Below are 20,090 nucleotides of genomic sequence, written 5' to 3' on the forward strand. Positions count from 1 at the left end.
AAAAAAAAGAGAGTGTTCCTCGTTAAAAGGAAAAATGCTGATTGCTTAACATTTGTTAATCATTGATGGGAGAAGTAAAAGCAGCAGATGAAGTTAATGATTTCACATGTGTACGGGGGGAGGTTTGGGTTCTCCTGAGCAAAGCGTTGCACAATTTGCAGGAGCTCTTCCCCTTGCTGGAAGTTCCTGGGGGCTGCGTGGGGGCTCACAGCATGATTCTGTGCTTGAATTTCTCCTGGCCTTAAAGGCTTTGAAATATTTTAATTTTTTTCTTAAACAAACAGCCCTGTGGAGGCAGATCTGAGGAGGCATTTCATGGCAGAGATGCACACCTGCTTTGGGGGAGCGCTCCAATTTTCACCGCGTGTGTGCACGGCGAGGTTGGGCAACCTGAACTCAGGGCTGGGTCAGGAGCTCACGCGCTGCGCTCGGCGGCTCCTCGCCTCGCGTCGGTGCCGTGCCGCGGCTCCGAGCTCTGCCGGTGCCACGGGGACTGCGCAAAAACAGCAGGGGACGAACCTGGGGTCCCCATCCCCTGCCGAAACAAGCGGCTGTGGCGGTGCCGAAGGCTAAATTGTTGCCGGAGGCACTGCTGCACCCCTCCTGCGTGGCAGCGGCAAATTTACCGTTTCCAGACCTGGCTCTGTCTTTTTTTTTCTCCAGTTGTTTTGTCTCTGTTGCCGTCGGTGCCCCGCTAAGCAGCGCGAGAATAACGCCCAGGCGCTGGCAGCGTGATGCTGCTCCTCAGCCTCGCATCACCCCTGGGCTTTCAGAGCGCTTTTGTTTGCCCTTCTTCTTCCCCGTGTTATCTGTATAGGTCTTACATAGGGCACCCTTGCACTAAAAGAACCTCTTTTTCATGAAAAACTTAGGATCCACCCAGTCCCATCCTGGGGCTCACCAGGGTTTACCCTCTGCTTTGTGTCTCCCAGCCCGGGCACCCCGGCACGCCGCAGGGGGGTCTGTGCTGGTGCCTCAGTGACCCGATAACCCGGGTGCCATCAGCGTCTGCCCTATTTCCAGCCCTGCCTCTGCTGCCTCTTCCTCCTGGCCCTTCCACACCCAGCGTTCCCTCTCCCGCAGTCAGACCAGCCCGAACGTTAGTGGTTCTCCGCAATTCGGAGAGTTCCCCGGCCCTGGATGTGGAACTGGCGACGTGGTTTTGTGTCCCCGAGCGTGTGACCTTCAGCTCTGCTGCTCGGGGAGGGCCCCCCGGCCTCGGGTGGTCCCGCCTGGGAGGCGGGCAGGGGCCGTGGCGTCGTTACAGGCTCTGCATGGGGTTAAAGAGGATGTGGGATTCGCACCGGTGCCGGCTGGGTACCTACGGGAAGAGCCAGGCACGTTCGTCGTGGTCGGACCCGTGCTCGCAGTGAGGTTGCCAACCACGCCGGCGCCGAGCGCGGCAGCTCCGGTGGCCCCGACAGAAATACGGGGCTTTAAAACGTGCCAGCTCCCCGTGCTTTGGGTTTTCTGGTGGTGACGGGACATTGTAGGGCAGCCTTTGTGCGGGGAGGGTCGGTAATCGGGCAGCGGTAGCTCCCGGCACACGGAGGGCGCCCACGGTGTGGGCTCAGGCTCTGCTGGGTGCCCTCATGGACCTTTTTGGGGCCGTGCCCATGGCAGGGGGTGGCACCGGGGGGCTCTGAGCTCCCTGCCAGCCCAAACCTCTCCGAGATTCTGCAATTCTGTAGGAATGACAAGCAGCACTGAATTCCTTACATGAAAAGCAGGCGGGTGCCTGCTTGCAGGATCAGAAATGTTTTTAAAACGGGCTCTTTGCTCCAAGTCAATCCCAAGGAAGAGGAAAAAGCGCGAGGAGCTTTTGCACCATCGCGGCTGCTCCCAGAGTGACAGCAGGGAGGCGAAGCTGGGAGCTGCGCGCTTCCTAACAACTTGTCAGACTTCTTAAAATTTTCACACTCCCTACCGTGGGCATGTTCGTTGCTTAATTAGCCTGACTTTCGTTATCCTTCCTGGCAAAAAGCGTCGGGATCCAAAGGTCGTTCAAAGGGCACGAAGTGATGCAATTACTCCTGCTCCTTTTTACCCCTCCTAACAGGTCGGTCTCTCTGACACCGTCCTCCGGGGAACGCGGTGCTAAAACGTCCCCTGCTACCTTGCTTTCGCTAATGGTTGTTGTCCTCCTGCTGCTGGCGGAGGCGTTTGTTGCGCCGCCGGGCGCGGCGGCCGTGTAAGCGCCGTAATTGTCACGGCCGCGCACCTGGAGCGCGGTTAGGAGCGCAGCCACGGAGGTGAAAATAAACGTAATTTCCAGCGGTGCCGCTCCTTGTGGCAAATTGTGGCTGGGTACGAGGCTCGCTCCCTTCCCTGGGCACTGCTTTGCCACCCTGGGGCTTCGTTAGCGAGCGGCGCTCGGCGCCGCTGGGTCCCTCCTGGTCCCCGCGCAGCCCCAGCCCTCCAGGCGCCGCCGCAGCCGCGCTTCTCCCTCTTTACGCCTGCTGAAAACGAGGATCTCTACAGCCAGCAGGGCTGCAGACGAGGGGATTGGCTGGAAACCGTAATTATCAAGGCTGCTTTTAATTAAATGCGGAGCTTCGACCGTGAAAGCAAAATCTTGGGGGGCCGCGAGGCGCTGCGGACGGCGTGCCTCCCGGAGAGGGTGGCTGGGAGCGGTGAGCGCGGCGCCGGGCCGGATCCCTGCCACATGAGCTGCTGCTGCTGGGCTCCGTCGTGGTGCTCGGCACGCCGTCAGGGGCTGCACCCCGTCTCTGACCCGTGCGAAGCAGCTCGGCCTTCTCGCCGCGTTTCGGCTGCGCCAGGTAGGCTCGAAAAGTTTATCCTCTCTTGCACGATTTCAGCAAAACGCCGTGAAAGCGGGGGACGCGGACCGACGGTGCTGGCTGCCTTCCTTCTCAGCTCCCAGCTCCCCAGACAGGGAAGGATCCAGCTCCAGACCAAGGGCGGGCTGCGTCTCGGTGGGGAATTTCCTCTTTTCGGACACGCTGAGCGAGACGAGAGGTAGAGCAGAGTGCCTTCCTGCGCCTTGCCTTCGGCTCCTGAGCTAGCCAGGTAGCTGTCAGCTGCTTTTGCGATCCATCCCCGTGTCGATTTTCTCTCTGCTGCTCCGTGGATCCCGGCTGGGATTAGCACATCCGTACAGAAGGGGGAGGAACGTGTTGTGTGCGTGTATTTTGTGATTCAATGTGAATTAACTGCTATGGGATGCCGTGTGGGTGAGCCGCCCAGGTCTGCGTGCAGCGGTGCCGGGGCACCCGCTGGCCGCAGCCGTGTCTCTGCTGGCACCCACCTGGCGGAGTTTTGCCTTTGGCTGGTGTGACCTGCAGTGTTTTTCACCACTGGCGTCTCTACCCATGGCAGTAATGCTTCAGTTCATTGATTTTTGCCTGCATCGGTGCAGGGTGGCAGAGCAAGCACCCATCCGTCTGCTCGGGCGGCTCCTGGAGCCGATCCCCGCGGTGGCGCGGGCTGAGTTTTGGCGGGGCTGCCGTCACCCACCCGGAGGGACGTTTACCGCAGGGCAGCAGGGCTTGTGGTCGGGCTTCCCCCTCGTGTTGCCCCTCTGCTTTTGAAGGGCTGGAAAGCATCTTTGAAAAGCACTGCCTGGCGCTGCAGAGGGGAGCGTTTGTGGAAGCTGCGAGTCCTGGAGGCGAACAGGCTGCGGGGCTGCGCCCGAAGTCACGGAGCGACTTCAAAGCACGGGCAGAAGAGGTGTCCGGGGAGGATTAGGGAAATGGAGCAGGTGTAGGGCGTAGCGCCGCTGCTCCGATGCTCTCCAAGTCATTCTGCGCCACGCTGCCTACTCCCTGCCCTATTGAATCATTCGCGGGGCAGATGGATGGATGGAGGGAGCTGGAAGCAGGGCTGGAAGCTGGAGGGAAGCGCTGGTGTCGCTCACAGAACCCATAGGATGCCCTGGGCGAGCGGGGCCACGTCCAGCAAGCACCCCAGGCCAGATCCTCGTGGCTCCCAGATCTGCTGCTGCCATCCACCTGGTCAGTAGGGGCGGAAAACGAGCCGCTCTTGGCTGAAACCGGGAGGAGCAGGGGGAGCATCCCGCCGGGCAGCGGCTTCAGAGGAGGCAGCAGCAGCAAACGGGGCCGGGCGCGGGGATGGGATGCTGCCCGCCTGCTGCCGAGATGCGCTCGAGCGCCAGATGGCTTCCAAAAATAGCGAGTCCAACGGTTCGTGGGCACTTCAGTGTAAAATAGGGGTAACCTCTGCAGAGCCGCTGAAGTTCATGGTGCCTTTCTTCCCCCTCCCTCCCCACACCGCGTTCCCTGCTGCCTTGTTTGCCTCTTAATTATATTGCAGCTCGCTGGGTTTGTAAGGACCTCAGGGCAGGGATCCTCCTGTTTTGGAGGTGTCTGCTGCAGCTGGGAGCGCTGGTAATAGAGGATTAATAATGATGTAACAAGCTCTGGCTTTGTCTCCCTCGTGCAGCACTGCTGCTGTGTGTTTTTTTTTTTTTTTTCCCCTTTTCCTCCATATGGTTAGTCGAAAATATCAGCTGAGAGGAGAGGGAGGTGTTCGGAGATCCAAGCCTTACACAAAGGAAGATAACTGAGGATGGGGAAAAAAAACAAATCTGCGCTTTTGGAGCGGCATCCCCTCTGGTGCGTCCACTTCTTCTCTTCCCCAGCCTTGCGTTTCATCCCTCCTCACTCCGCTTCGGCTTCCCCTGTGTCGTGATAGCTGCTGACCTGCGAAGCTCACGGGCGGAGGAAGCACCTCGGGGGGCTTGCAGGGGAGCGGGGGGACCTCTGCCTCCAGCCTGGCCCGAGGACGTCACCCGGGGCTGGTAAACGGAGGCTTCGTGGCGACCTACCCACGTCCCGCGAACGCAGAAGTGAATTGGGCGGAAAGCCAGAGCCCCGTCGCCGTTTCGGTGGTGGCGGCAGGAAGGCAGCAGTCGTGCTCTGCCCGCGGAGCTGAATTCGCTGAGCCCGACTCGAGCGTTCTCCTCCTCCCGGGGCAGGTCCCGGCCTGCCCGTGCCCTCCGACACACTGCTGCGCGGCCCCCGGCGCATTCTCCGAGCGCTTCGCGAACTCCTCCAGGCGGCGGCTGCCGCTTGCTCCCCGCCGAGCCTCGTGCGATGGATCCCCGGCCGTGCCCGGGCCCTCTAGGTATTGCTCTAAAGCAAACAGAAGCCGAGCCGCCTCCTAATTTATGAACTGTTGTTGCTCGCTCTTCCGCGAGTTTCTAGAAACCCCTTTCTTTTTGTACTCCGCCTACTTAGAGATGCCTGAATATTTGTAATGAGCGAGAGCAAGCAGCTACGCTCCCGAGACTTGCTCGGGCATTTTCCTGCTCCGCCGCAGCTCCCGGCTCGCCTGCCTGGGGTGCAGCAGGGCTGCGGCGGGGGGGACCGTGCCATGCTCGCTCGGGAGCGCCGCGCCGGGCTCAAGGTAACGAGATCCTGGCTCCGCGGGCAGGGCTCAGCCTCGTGCGGGTCGCGGGGTGGAGGTGGAGGTGGCCGGGGCCTCATCCTGCCCCCCGTGGAGGTGGAGGCCTCTCGGTGCTGGCCCTGCAGCCGGGGGGGGGGGGGGTTTCTGCTGCGGCACAAGGCGGGGTTGGGGTGGTCGATTTCTGGAGCGAATCGTTCCGTGGTTGCTTTCACAGAAGTGGAAATAAACCTTCGGTTGTCTTCTTCCCAAAGCAGGATCCCTCTCCGATTAGTCTGCCCAGTCCTTTACCTCTTCCACCACGCTCCCTGGGAAATTCCTGGGCAATCTTGCTTTTCCCTGGTCAAGATTCATCAACCTGGCTCCTCTTGGCCTGAAAATCTCACCCTCTGCAGACCCGCAGAGGACGCGATGTGCGGTTCGGACCTGCTCAAATCGAGCCGCTTCTCCTTTTCCCCGGGGTTCGGCCAGGCTGTACACGCTCTGTTGTTTTAATCTTTCCCTTTCAAATCCCTTTAATCGCTTTGTCATCCGCCCTGCTCTTTTATGACCAATTGTTGATATCGTTCTGCTGAGAAGGTGATCTCAGCTGTGCATAATTCTCTGTTTGGTTAGCTAATTACGCATAGATAGCTACTGATGCTGCCTCCAAACCTGAACCCTTCATTCTCCATGCTCTGCTGACCGTGTCCAAATAATCCACGAGCGCTGCTCCGCCACTGCTGCATTTGGCGTAAGTTCACGTGCGATATCTTGCTCCGGATTATCACCATCTCTGATTAACGTGAAGTGTTGAAAAACCCAACCACAGCACCCCCAAATCCGGAGAGGTGCAGGATGAGCCCCTTGGGCAGGCAGCTGGGGTTATCTCCCCCCGGGGCTATCGATCGGGGTTGTGTTTGGCTGGGTTTCGTTTTGTTTCCTGCCCGTATTCCTCAAGTCCCCGGGTTGCTTCATAATCGGTTTTTTGTTCTCGGGGACGGTTACGGCTCTTCCGAATCTCGTATTGTATGCAAATTTCGATAGCTCTCTGATCCCTAATTAAGTTATTAAATACAAGAAGGCTTAGCAGATATCCTGCGAGCACGCCGGCAGCTCCCTGCTAACGCCGCTGGGCGATTCGCCGGCTCCTCGGCGAGGGGCCGAGATCTTTGTTGGCCGATGGGAGAGGGTCCGGCGCCCAAACCACCTCGAGCCATGGGAAGGGCTCGGCTCATCCCTGCCCAAAGCGCAGCTCTGATGTGATATGGAGGCTGTCTGCACCTGTATTGTGCTCTGCTCGGGGCGGGGACGGAGCACAACGCACCGCGCATCGCCTACTCGCGCTGCTGCGGCTCGGGGACGTCGCTCTAACACCAGTAATCCAATTAGCCAGGAGTTCCTGCGCCTGGATCTTCAGCGCCTTCCACAAGGGTTCGGCTTTATTTTGAAGAGGCAGCTAATGCTTCGTTTCTTAAGCCGCATTCTTCTTTGTGCTTTTATTTTTTTCAGTATCTCCCTCTGCAGACTTTCAAAAGATTTACTTTGCGCAGAAAAGAAACCAAATTCACTGGCTTTATTTTTTTTATTATTATTATTCTGTCTCACTAATGGCTTCTCTCTATTTAAAAAGCTTCGGCACAGCACTTAGCTTGTCTTGCTGATACGGTTGGTTACATGAGGGTAGGACGTTAATAGCGGGGGTGAAGCGCTTGGTTGCTTTGATGGATTGTTTGCTTTGGTCGCGGGCAAATTAATGTTCAGGTGTAAGGTACTGGTGAGTGAAATTCTGCGCTGGGGCACCACTGGAGAGGGATGCTCCTCGCCGTGAGCATTGCCAGGTCCTTTGGAGAAAGCAAATAGAGGTTTCCGTCTTCTAAATGCGACGGGCAAAAAAATGTCTTTTCCAACAGGAATTTGTTTAAATACTCGGGATGCACTGGTCAGGCAGGATGTAGCTCACGTCGCGGAGCTGAGCTGAAATCCCAAGTTCTGGACTCGCCAACAACCCAAGGGGCTACCCAAGGGCTACCCGAGGGGTGCCCAAGTACAGGGAGGCGAACGCTTTGCTCCAAACGTGTGCCCGTGCCGCGTGGTGGTGGTAGCTGTAAAAGCAAGGGACCACCTCCGGGTCCCTCTGGTCCCCTCCTGCCCCAACGAGGCCACCCAGAGCTGGGTGCCCAGCCCCACGTCCAGGCGGCTTTGGGAGATCTCCGAATGTTAGTAACACCTTCAAATCCTGCATTAATTGCCTGATGGAGAGGGCGAAACACGGATGTGCGGATGGCGTTAGGGTTGTCCCCGCTGGCCGTCGATGCAGGGGGTGAACGGCAGCAGGTTGGGCGCTGCCCATCGGTGGCCGTGGCCGTATCCTGGCTCGGTCTCGTGGCGCTGGTGGGAGCTGGTGTTTGCTGCGGGAGGAGGAGGTTGGCAGGAGATCACGTCGCAGCTTCCAGTCTGTAACTGGAGGAGGGAGGCAAAGAGGCACGCACGAATTCACCCGGTCCCGTCGCGACGTCCCCATGGGAGTCGTGTCCCCGTGCTCCCGAGGGACCCTCCGGGCTGGGAGGCACAGGGACCTCTGTGCATCTCCACGCCATCATCAGGGTTCTGAGTGTTGGTGTGGTACCAGAAGGATATCAACGGGTGGCTTTGGGATGGAGAATTGGGTCCAGAACCCACAGGGGTGCTCCTGAAATGTGGGGAAGGACTTGAGGGCGCAGATGGTTACCGCAGCTCCAGGTAGAGGCAGGCAAGGTGCTGTCCCAGGGGGACATTTGCCTTGAAGATTTTCTAAAGTTTGGCTTCAGCAATCAGAATCAGATTTTTTTTCTTCTTCTTCTGTGGTTTACAAAAAATGTGCATTTGTGCATTCTGTTATCTTTTAGCAAAATCTTAGAGATGACCAACACTGTGCTGCTTGTCGCGGGCGGTTAAACCAGGATGATCTCCCCGCCTCCTCTGCTAATCCTGAGATAATGAGAGATCAGGCAGAATTTAACTAGTAATGCTAACTCGGATTTTATAGAAGGCTAGTGATCAATGGGTTAAGAATATATTCTTTTATATTTTTATTTTTGGTGTGCTCGCTGCGGCTCGGTTAGCTTCGTGTTACATGAGCTCTTCGAGCTGGCGCCTTCCAGACTTCTTCCATGGCAGGCAGCCTGCAGCTCGCCTCTTTAGGAGCGGAGCTGTCGGTCAGGAATTTAGCATCACATCTAATAAAATTGATTAATTTATTCACAGGGAAGCCACAGCAGGCTTTTCAGACGAGCTCTGTAACGCACGCCTTTGTTTTGGTGAGCACAAAATTCTCTCCGGCGGATAAAATGTCATCGTTTTGGAGACGACATGGGAAGAGTTTTTCCTCTGACTTCTGCTTTCCCTGAGCGCGCAGAGTCCTGAGGCTCGGGACACGGAGGCTGTCCTCGGCCTCCTCAGCCTCCGGAGGACATGTGTTGGCTTGGCCACCTCCGCGAGCGAGGTGGCAGCAGGTGGCACCGTCTTGAGGCCCATCCAGTTGGGGAGCGCGTTGCGGCTGCTCCCCCAGAACGACCCCGCTGCTTCTCGGCGTCCCTCTGGCTCTTAGAATATCCCGAGTTGGAAGGGACCCATAAGGATCATCGTCGATCCCATAAGGATCCCATAAGGATCATCGCTGATCGTTGATGATCCTGATGATCCTCTTGGCGTTGGACATCCGTTGATGATCCTCTTGGCGTTGGACATCCGTTGATGATCCTCTTGGCGTTGGACATCCGTTGATGATCCTCTTGGCGTTGGACATCCGTTGATGATCCTCTTGGCGTTGGAAATCTCGGTTTGGTTCTTCCCGGCTCTAGCAGGAGCCTGGCCGCTGAGCTCGGCAGGGCCGTGCCGAGATGGCAGCGGTGAGAGCTTCTCCGTGCCGTTGTTCTCCCCGGGGATGTGGTGTTGGTGGGAAAATTCACACCCCACTGAGACAAACGGGTGTCAGCTCCTCTCGGGGTTACGCCTTGCTCTGGTTCCTTTGGCCTGGCTGCCTCGCCCTGCTCTCTCCCAGAAAAGACTTCCCCGAAAAGACTTCCCCATCAACACTTCCCTCTTGCACCGCTCCTTTTCCCCAAGTCCTCTCGCGTTTTCACAGCTCCGGTTTGTGATCCTCCACACTCCGGCCTCCCTCTCCCAGAGGAACTGAACCTGGAGAGTCCTAGAGGAAAAAATAAACCCAAGGGGAGTCCCACAGAGGGCTTGGCAGGAGCAGGCAGAGGAGGAAAGTGGAAAGCAGAGGTCGTGGCTATTGGCAGCAGGCTGTCCGCAGGGACTTCTGTCACCTGGTGCCGGTGGCACCTGCGAGCGTGCTGCTGGTGGGGACGGCAGGAGAACAGAGGGGAAGTCCGAAGTGTCTGAAAGTAGGGCACATGTGATCAAACGAAGCAGGAGCAAAAGCAGAAGGGGAGAAGATGACGTTCCTGCAGGTGTAGCAGCCTCCTTTCGGCTTTCTTCAGAGGGCAGCTCCGAGGTTAGTCATTAGATTTGAGGTCCAGCCCCCCAAAAACGCCACTTCTTAGCATCTCTGGTCTCGTTAGCGGCTGTGTTGTTGAGTCAGCAGATGGTGCCTGAGCCACCAGGCCCCTTGCGATGGCCAAAGCTCCTCTCGCAGACACAGAGGCACGGCTTAACGCCCTGCAGGCCCTCCAGGAGCTTCCCCCACCGGGGATGCTCCGCGCTCGGTGCCAAAGGACGCAGCGGGAGCCCTCGGAGGGTTTTGCTGGGCTTACAGCTGAAGCTGGCCCCGATGAAGGCAGGCGTGGTAGGCATCAATTGCTGGGTTTCAAGGAGGAGTTTGGGTTTGTATCGCTGCAGCGTGAATGCTAATTAAATACGCTTTGTGCTCCAGAGGGCTGAGTGGCTTGGCAGCTGTCGGGGCTGCTGTTTGGCACCGTTCCTTCCCCCAAAATGTGTGCTTCTGATGCACGGGGGTGCTGGACGACCGTCGCTGGCACTACTTGGCTCTTACCGGGAGTGTTTGCCGGCAGCTGCAGGCCAGAGTTCCACTTTTAGCAACTTTAAGCATATAGCAAGGAACTGCCTCCCGTGTATTTTTGCTGGAAGTCTCCAATTTGTGATTGTGGGACGTTATCGCCGTTGCTGTAGCACAAGGGAGGCCCCAAATGGAAGCTGAAGCTTCTGTGCGAGCTGATTGCATTCACTCATTTTTGCTGCCGGGCCCTTGGCCATCATTCTTTAATCCATGCATCCGAGGTAGCTAAATTATGGAAGCACAGAAACATTTAATGAGAAAATTAGAGTCGTGTATATGTATGTAGATATATATATGTCTGTAAATATTGCATATTTTGGATAGAAGGGACCAAATCCCCGCTAGAAAAGGACCACAACCAACATGACACGGTCCCGGTAGGTTCGCACAGCCGTGGAGTCCGAATCCCCAATTTGCTTCTCAAAAATTTAATTTTTTCCAGCTCCGTCCTGCTCCTGGTGTCAAAGGTGCTGAGACCAGGGCAAGCTGAGGACTTGCAGCTCAGCCACACCGCTGGCCAAGTGCCTTTTCTGCTGGCCGAGGCTCCCGTAATGTGTCCCAGCTCAGGATTTGTCCCTGCGCTGCTGCTTGCAAGCGATCGCGTAACCCAGGCGGGCTCACGGTGCTTCTCACAAAGCCGCATGTGCTTCCACCGCAGTTTAATTTGAGTTACATGAGAACCTGATGTATTTGTACGTTCTGCCAAATAATTTATTCTCCCCATAGAGAAAATTGTGTAATTGCAAAGTGTAATTCACAAACGTAATATGAAACTAAGTGTGTAATGTTCTGTGACTACAGGGGAATTAGTGTTATTTTTTCCTTTCAGAAGCTGTATAAATTAACCCACTTTTCCTATCAGTTACTGGGAGAAAAGGTTACGCTTCTTGCCGCCGTGTTTTCTATCTTATCTCTGCTGTAAACATTGCCAAGTGATCCTCGCTGCCTTCGAGACACAAGCAGCTCCACGAGGAAGGCTGCTCAAGGATGGCAACGAAATCGTCTCTCCATCTCTGTTCAGGCGAGTCAGGGGCTTCTCATCAGTTTGTGTTTGCAGCGTATTTCCATTATTAGGGCAAAGCGGTTGCAAAAACCTTTGGTTTTGTATATTGAAAGGGCAGGGTTCCTTTCCACGCCGGAGAAGCGGCTCCTTTCCCATCGTGACGGGGGCAGAGCTGTGTGTTTTGCTCAGCATCCTTTAGCGAGAGGTGGCCGAAGCAGAGCCCCAAGCCCTGTGGTGCCCAGCAGCAGTGTGACGATGCTCTGCTCCCCCCAAACTCCGCTCGGGTCAAAGTCCTGCAGGATTTGCAGCGTCAGGCTCTGGACTCAGTTCTGCCTGGATTTGCTCTTGGTTATTAAATTCTGGCTCAGCGCTGAATCCCTATCATATTTTTGGGGGGGCAGCTGCTTGTTTTTATCATCCTGAGATCCAGGTTTTTTTTTGTCATCCTGGGCTGATCACGGGGAACTTCGTGGCCCTAAGAGGGTGGGTTTGGAGGAAGGGGACAAAAAACAAAAATGATTGGAGCGATGCATTATTAAATTGTGCACGCCTAACCTTGCCTCACCTTCTCAGAGGGTTTCTTCCATCACATGCTCTCTGACACCATGCATCCACCTACCTAACCTTGCTAGCAGCCTCGCTGCCTCCCAAACTTGTCACCACGCATGATGCAGCCTTGGGGGAACGGTAAGGGTAGAGCAGATGTGACTGCTGCCCCCTGCTCCCCCTCGCCTGTCCCCTCCAGTGTTCGGGGCAGCTCCGAGAGCACGCAGTTACAAAGGGGAGAGCCTGGGGATCTTCCCCAGGCTCCCAAATACAAAGCGGTGCAGAAACTGATGGAAAAAATGAGGCTGCTGCACGAAAAGCATCTGCTGGTGCTGTCAGCGCTCGTCCCAAGATGAAAAATAGTTACATCTGCGTTGGACGGCACTGAAGTCCAGATTTTAGGGAGAGGCGTAAACCTCGCAGCATCCCGCATGACCCCGGTCCCCTTTGCCTCTCCTTTTCACTATAAATCTGCAAAGGAGGGTCTTTGGTATTTGTGTGACATTTAGGCCCGATTTTGCTTCGGGGTGGCGTGGAGGCTTGAATGCCAATAAAAACGCGTGTAAACAAACCTTTGTCGGTTTTCTTCCGTGACTCGGGCAAATTCGAAGCGGAGTTTCCACTTCTGGTCTTCGCCTTGCAGGCAGAGAGGGCAGGCACACGCACACGGACACGCTTTGGGGTTGGGGACGAGCAGCCCCGCAGCCCCGCTGGCGCGGTTCTCGCCTCCCAGGGCCGCTGCGCAGCCGCTAACAGCAACCAAATGTGCAGAGGCCTCTTCTCCGGGTTTCGTAAACGGAGAAATGCATAGATGCAAACGCTCGAGGAGGACGTGCTGACGCTCGTGAGCAGCCCTTTAGTAAGCCAGTTGGTGCGTTGTGGGAAAACAGCTGGCGTAAGGAGAAATTTGAATTTCTATTGGGCTTTTAATGAGTGTAAAAAACAGAGCGCCTTTAAGACTTGGAGATCTTTAGGTGTTCTTTTAACATACCCGCTCTGAGTTGTTTGCAAGGGAAGCGTGCCGTCGTCCTTCCAAAAAGGCTTTTTACCTGTGTGCTCATGGCGAGGGGGAATAACTCAGCTGGTCCAAAATTATGAGCCATAAAGATCTCAATTGCAAATAGTTTCAGGGTACCGTCGTACCTGGCCATCTCCCTCTTAAATAGTGCTCTCCTTCCCTGGCTCCTGGTGCTGGGATGAGCAGGGCTGTCCTATCCGGGGCTTTGGGTAATCCCACGGCAGCAGTGGGATCCTACCCCAGCTCCTAGTGGGATATCCATCTAGTGGGACGGGGAACACTGTGTCGCTCTTGTTGTCGTTGTTTTTTTAAGTGTAGGCACTCTAATGTCCTCGTGTGTAGCTACCGTCACTCCTGATCTCTCGAGTCAGCAATGGAAATCGTCTTCTGAGCAGCCACCTTCTCCGGAAAGCCTCTGAGACAGGGAGGTTTAGCAGGAAGCACTTGGGCCGACGCATCGAGTCGCTAATGATTAATCAGAAGGATCTCACTGCGCCAGAAACTAATGTGGAGAGATCAGGTGGAAGGCAGCACCTCATGGAGCTGGTGGGCTCCTGCAGGGGGCAGCAGCCATGACAGGAGCGGCGTGGGGCGGCGAGTCCTTCCGTGGTTTCCTGTCGTTTTTGGAATGGAGTGGAAGGAAAAGTGGAGTTTTGCATCTTATCCCCGTGACTGGCTTGGTTTTGGGGCCTGGTCATTGCGGTGAGTGATCTGAGAGCAGCCTGAAAGGTAAATCCTAGAAAGTCAGGGCGAGAGGCAGAAGCTGCTGGGTCATCATTTACTCATCTCTGGGACTTCCTGCAAGTCCCCTGGGACGCAGCACTGCTCCCCGGCCCTGAAAGGGCAGCGGGGTTCTTACCCAGCTAATTTTCAGCTTTTGGGGTGTTTGTTTTTGAATTCCTATTCTCCAGCCCTTTATTTGCAGTGGTGTCGCTCGGCCTGCCAGGGGACTCGTGGCAGGAGCTAGCGCCGAGGCGGCGCGGAGATGCTGGGGCAGAAGTGGGACGCGGCGGTGTTAGGAACCCACGTGCTGTGACAGCCCCTGCCCCGCGAGTGCGTGATCTAATTAAGGCAGACAACAGATGGCTACGACAAACAGATGTGGGTGAGCACCAGGTAACAAGGAGATGATTGCAATTAGTGTAATAAGCGGCACATCAGTTATCTCGTGTCTGTTGTGTTTTAGCTGAGGCGGGTTTGAAAGAGAGCTTGGGAAAATAACAGAGTGGCATTGTGGATTTCCAGAGGTCTCCTCAGGCATCAAATATTGATTTCCCACAGCTGGATTATTCATTTTTGTAGTGCTAAGGCAGAGCCCTTTCCCACATTTTCCCATTCATTTGCAAAGCAAATTGGCTGCTGGAATTATCCCTAGGCTAAGGGGGAATGACTGCTGTGGGTCTGCGAGTTGCAAATACAATATAGATGATTGGTGTATTAAAATTCACCATTTCTCTAAGCCCTTTGGACCGTTGTCTCTGTAAGGATGATGCTTAGTCCGCAAGGACTTGGATTTATATACATCTTCCCCTTTTTTGTGCTTTTCGGGTGTCAGACATGTAGCGAGCGAGCACTTGTTGAACTGCAGTTGGAGCTGACGTTCGGCTGGCTTGTGCTTTCCTCCTCGAGGAATTCACTTTGATGTTTATATTTCTGTTTGTTTCCATATACAGAATTACCTTCCGCCACATACGTTCGATTTTATCGATTGTATGGCCCGTGCTACGTTTCCAAAGCAAAACATTTCTTGTGGGTAAAAGAACAAGCGGTGGAGGAGCCTGAATTCGGAGAGCAAAGCTCATTTTCTCCATAGGGTGGTCACAGAGGAGTTTCTAGTGCTCGGAATTAAAATTAGGAGAAGAACCACGAAGGGAAGGTGGGGTCAGTCTCCTGTGTCTCACATTAGTATGCCCTTCATCCCCTCCTGCTCTGCGGAGGACACAGGTCTACCCGCTCTGTCAGTGAAGGACTTCAGCCTCGCTGCCTCAGTGAGGCTCGAGCAGGGGCTGACCCAGCCGGTGGGCTCTGATCTTCTTCCCTGACTGGAATTTTCCACGTGATCCCCTTACAGCAAGTGTGGTTAACATAACCACCAGCTTCGGCACTGCCCCATCGCCTGCCCAGCTCCTGGGTGTTCAAAGCACTGGGACCAGTTCAAAGCACTGGGACCAGCACCGAGAGAGCTGGGCCCGGCGGGGAGAGCCCAGGCCAGGGCCCCCAGGGTGCTGCCGGGCCCGGAGCCCCCGTGCTGTGAGGAGAGGCTGCGAGAGCTGGGGCTGCTCGGCCTGGAGCAGAGGAGGCTCCGGGGGAGCTCCCCCATGGCCGTCAGGACCCGCAGGGAGGTGCGGAGAGGCCGGAGCCGGGCTCTGCTCGGCGGTGCCCAGGGCCGGGCCCAGAGGCCCCGGGCCCAGCCCGGAGCCCCGGCGGCTCCCCCTGCCCCTCAGGCAGCACTGCTGGGCCGGGCGGGTGCCGGAGCCCTGGCACAGGCTGCCCCGAGAGGGGCCGGGGGCTGCTCCTTGGAGAGCTCCCCGAGCCCAGGGACGTGGGGCTGGGCACCCTGCTGGGGCAGGGGGGGACAGGGGCACCCAGGGGTGCTCCCAGCCCCAGCCATCTATGAAGGTGCTCAGTGGGAGCAGGAGATGCAGAAAGGACCTCCGGCCATCCCACCAGCACTGGTCCTTTCTCCTTAATGCAAACAGCTCTGGAAAACCTTTCTGGGAGGGCTTTGGCAGCGCGAGCCTGTCCTCCGGGTCCCCCTGCCCACGGGGCGAGGTAGCAGGTGGGTGCGGATGCGCTCGCACGCTTGCTGGAGAATTGAGACCGTGGGCTTTCGCTCCACCGCATCCCCGAGCTGACAGCTTTTATTAGCCCGCTGCCTCGGCAGAGCCGGCGATAATTAAGATTTCTGCATGTCCCACTTACCTCGTAGGAAGGGAAGCAAACACCAGCCCTGCAGGCACCGGGGGGCGCGGGGCGCAGCCAGCGAGGGGGGCGCAGTGTCTGTGTGCAGGGACGTCAGAGCGGGCTGCTCTGCCCCCACACCAAAAGGTGCCCAGCGCTCTGTCGTTGGAGGCCGGTGAAAATAAATCTTCATCCATCCTTGAGCCCTCCTGGCGACCTTGAGCTCCTCTCGGTTAGTCGTATCTCGAGATACTGGAGCCTTTGAATTCTGCTCGTGTCAGTCGGTCTCAGGTGATGATTTTTGTCTCTCCTTGCCTGGATCCCCGCACGGAAACAGGTGCCGCTGGGTCCCCTCTGTGGTCCCACGCAGGAGAGCCAAGCTGGCATCCCTGGAGGCTCTGAGTGCTGCACCAACATCATCGCTGTAATAATAATAATTAGTGCGGTAATGATACAAGGACTGGAGAGGCTGATCACTTGATGTCAAGAGGGGATGTTCAGGCCAGGATGGGTAATGGGAATGAAGAGAAACCCCGTCGTTCGCATTTCCTGGGCTGTGTAATGTGCTGTGGGGTGGCAGGGCACCGTAAAGGTGAACTCACCACCAACGCAAACAGACGGGATTCCTAGAGGAAGAAACCAACTTGCATCTTTTGCTGCTGGTTTTTATTTCCACCTTTCTTTTCTGCACCGCTTCGCTCGTCTTCTGCCAAAAACCCGGGGTCTTTCTTATTCAAGCTGTTCTTTCCAGGTAGGGTTCGATGTCCCGGAGCCAAAGGGTCCATCTGTCGGCATCTCGGTGGGGCTCGGGCAGGAGACAGAGGCTGACAGAGGGCTCGCAGGCTGCGGGAGAGACAGGAGGAGACAGGCAGGGAAATTGGGGTAAGGTACCAAGAAAAGAGGATTTCGTTTGAAGGCAGACGCGTCTGCTGGCCAGTGCTGGCGTGGTGGCATATGGATCCAGGGATTTTTCCCCCCCCTCAAGGAGCGTTGCACAAAACAGATGCGACATTTGTTTTTGACAACTTCAGCAGCCGAAAGAGCGGGGCTGGAAGTCTCTCCATTTTTTTTTTTCTTTTTGTTGGGGATGAGGTCAGGAAAAGAAGTTTGAAAGAAAAAACCCAAACTAACAACACATGCAGCGTGTTAGCGAGTGACTCACTCTGTCTCACCCATCGCTTCCCCGCTAGCCACATTGAGGCTTTGTTGTTTCTCCCGTAATCTGCAGAAGTTTTTTTTTTTGTGCATTTTTTTTTCTTTTAAGTTAAGTCTTGTTCTGACCCCAGTGCTCGGATTAGCAGCTGGTGATGAACTTGTGAGGGTGACGATATAGATGTATCCTTATGACATTCCGAGTATGCTCTTAATTACCTCTAATTGAGGCTGTGTAGGCACAGATGGGTTGTATTTTACTGATAAATGGGTGTAATATGAGGGATTTTTCCAACACTGGAGTTCTCTGTAGAGCAGCCTACTGATTGTGCCTCTCTCCCGTAGATGTCAGCAGTATTTTATAAGCAGTTTTTTTGGGTCAAACTCATCCAAAATGTGGGAAATACATTTTAGAAAAAGGAAGTTCTGTGAGAATTAAGGGTTCGGTGGTCAGCTCTGTCTTTTTTTGCTTTCAGTGGTTGTGGGCAAATCAAAATCACAGTTGGTGTTAGTATGACAGCACAAGCACTAAGCCTCAGCAATTCACATGCTTTTTCTTTTTTTTTGTTATTTTTTGTTAATATGGAAATTGTGTTCTTGTCAAGATCCCTAAGGTCGTGTTGAAATATTGATGTGGGCTGGGGCTGGAGCCTCTGTGTCCCGGGTGAGCAAGGCTCTTGTCACTGCACGGATGTTCGTTAGCATCCGAAAAGCAGCAGCTTCTTCAGGTGGACGTGCAGGATCGATGAAGGAGGGGAGAGCGTAGGGTTAGAAATCAGAGGTGGATTCATCTGCATGGCTGTGGGAGGTGACGTCAGCTCTCGTGCTTCTGATCCGTTCCCCTCTCCAGCTTTTTTTTTTTCTTCCAATTAGTCTCTCTGAGACAAATTGTCCCCTGCGAGCAGATGCAGTGGTGCAGCGGGGTGCTGCCAGCAGGAGGAAGCAGTGCCTGGTGCTGTGTCTGGCTCCATGGGGTAAGAACCACCGTTGAGAAGTTTTTGCTCCAGACCTTGCCTGCTGCTTGAGTTTAGCCCCGGTCTAGCTGGCAGCGGGGAGCTGCAGTTTGTGTCAGAGGAGCTTTCTTTGCTGCTACGTGCGGGGTAAGTTGCAGCGTTGCTCCTTTACACCGCTGCTGCAAGATCCCTGATTTGTGCATAACAGGACCACACGTGAAGCTGCAAAGTGCAGTGACTTTTTGAGAACGTCCACACTTACAGAAAACATACGCTCAACGTTTCGGGTTTGCAACACGAAGCGGATTTGTGTCCGAGCGGTGGGCTGGGGACAGCTGCGATGTCTCTGGGATGAGGCTTGTTTTTTGGAGAGCCAAAAACCGTGCGTCGATGCGGCGCTGGTCGTGGGTTCGTGAATAGCCCCTGAGCATCCCCTGGGTGAATCAGCAGCGTTTGGTGCAGCCCCTCATTGCAGCTCTGGTGGCAAACCTTAGTGACAGCAAAGGAGCAGTTGTTTTACCGGCCAGCTTTGCATCAGGGACAACTCATACAAAGCCTGGAAACCGCTGCCCCTGCTCCCCCCCCAGCCGAACTAATTAGCTTGTTTTCATTGCCGTCATGCCGCACTTCATCTGTTTCTGTTTGCTTTCCTAACTGAGCAGAATATTAACATTTTTACAAGAAGTCGGCGTTTAGAAATCAGGTTTCCTGCGAAAATGCCCCGGCGTGGTCTCACCAGGAGCGCAACCCTTGCCCTTATCCACGAGGGCTCGTGGGGCTCAGCTGCCTATTTTTAGACCAGATTACATTTTTGGCCTGTCCGTCCTGGCAAGATTTGGTGTAAAATAAACTACTTTTACAATAAAAAGAAACATTGGATGCATTACATCAAGGGCTTAACGCAAGCCAAGGATTTCAGCTAAGGCTGCAATTTTGTCCTTAATTCACCTCTCTGGGGCATCTGGTGGCTCTTGCCAAGGTCACTCATCCCAGTGGGACGGTTGCCTCTATCTGCCACGTCCCCGGTCCTAAAGAACTTTTTTTTTGTTTTGATTTTGCCGCTGATAAGGCAGGATCAGGGCCTGGAGGAGCAACACGAGTTATCAGGACTCGGTGTTTTGGTGGGGGCAAGTTAAACTTTTAATGTCAATATTGATGGGTTTTTTGACCTGTGCACGAGGCAGATGTTGACTGCAAGCCATGGAAGGCACCAGGCTGCCGGTTGCTGTGTTTGCTGTGGAAGGAAAGGGTTTGAAAACCCAGAAAACGTGTCTGAAAGCCCAGCAACCCCTCCTCACCCCGAGCAGGTGATGCATCACTTCTAGTTTTCGGATCACCAATTTTTTGAAGAGTTTACCTTTCCCCCCCGCCTATCTATTTGCTTTGGCATCGCTCCTCATTTCAAACACGCCGAATAGCGGGGAATGAACTCGGCCCCGTGGTCACGGCCGCCTTGCTGGCATCTGCTCAGGGTTCCTGGCTGTGGACGAGCCGTGGAGCTCACCCTGCTCCGCACAGGAGGCGGCGTCGAGCGGCGGCGCTGGTATCGCCGAAATGACTTCAGGAGCCGCTCTCACCTTGGTAGTGGTGACGCAGGCGTTAGCAGAAATGGCTGCGTGCTGCAGAAAGAGTTTGCTTTCCTTTATTGCTGCTCTGGAAGCACAGATAGTCCCCTTATTTCGGAGGAGCTGGTTTAAACGCTGAGCGCAGAGATGGGTCGTTGGGTCGGTCCGGAGCATCCCTGTCAGAGGAGGCATCCAGCCGCGCTTTCGGGCTGGCTGAATAAAGTTCTTTGGTAATCTGGGCTGTGGAAGCTATGAAAGAGTCTTGTAGGGTTTGTTTTACAGCTCTTCGTCAACGCTTTAGTGCTCGTTAAAATTCCAGCTTTTGGAAAGCAATGTAAGAAACGAAGGGAACCAACTTTAATAACTCGGTCCCTTTGCTCCCTACCCACACAACGAAATTCTTGTGTGGGGTCCCATTACTTTATTCCTCAGGCACTGTATCTTCTCACAACGCTAAACACTCGTAAAAATTAGAAAATAAATGAAGAATTTGAAGGGTGGCAATATCCGGAATTGAATTATTGCTGTTACTGGAAAAAAAAATCACTGAACAGCTTCAGGAAAG

The 20,090-nt window shown here is 55.1% G+C and overlaps 1 protein-coding gene across 6 annotated transcripts in view; it reads left to right on the plus strand.

The window, feature by feature from the left end:
• The window catches only part of NCOA1 (nuclear receptor coactivator 1), a 166,647-nt gene that overhangs the window by 81,312 nt on the left and 65,245 nt on the right, over window positions 1-20,090 (plus strand). The window contains exon 1 of one of the 6 annotated variants that reach the window (XM_080585497.1): window positions 20-5,388. The exons of 4 other annotated variants lie outside the window; for them this stretch is intronic. The gene's annotated coding sequence lies outside the window, so the exon portion shown is untranslated. Of the gene's footprint in view, window positions 1-19; window positions 5,389-5,493; window positions 6,119-20,090 lie in introns of those variants that run through there. One more of the 6 variants, XM_080585498.1, reaches the window with a different exon arrangement.

The sequence above is a fragment of the Anser brachyrhynchus genome (genome assembly GCF_964034855.1).
Source record: "Anser brachyrhynchus genome assembly, chromosome: 3".
In the NCBI taxonomy this organism is placed as follows: Eukaryota; Metazoa; Chordata; class Aves; order Anseriformes; family Anatidae; genus Anser; species Anser brachyrhynchus.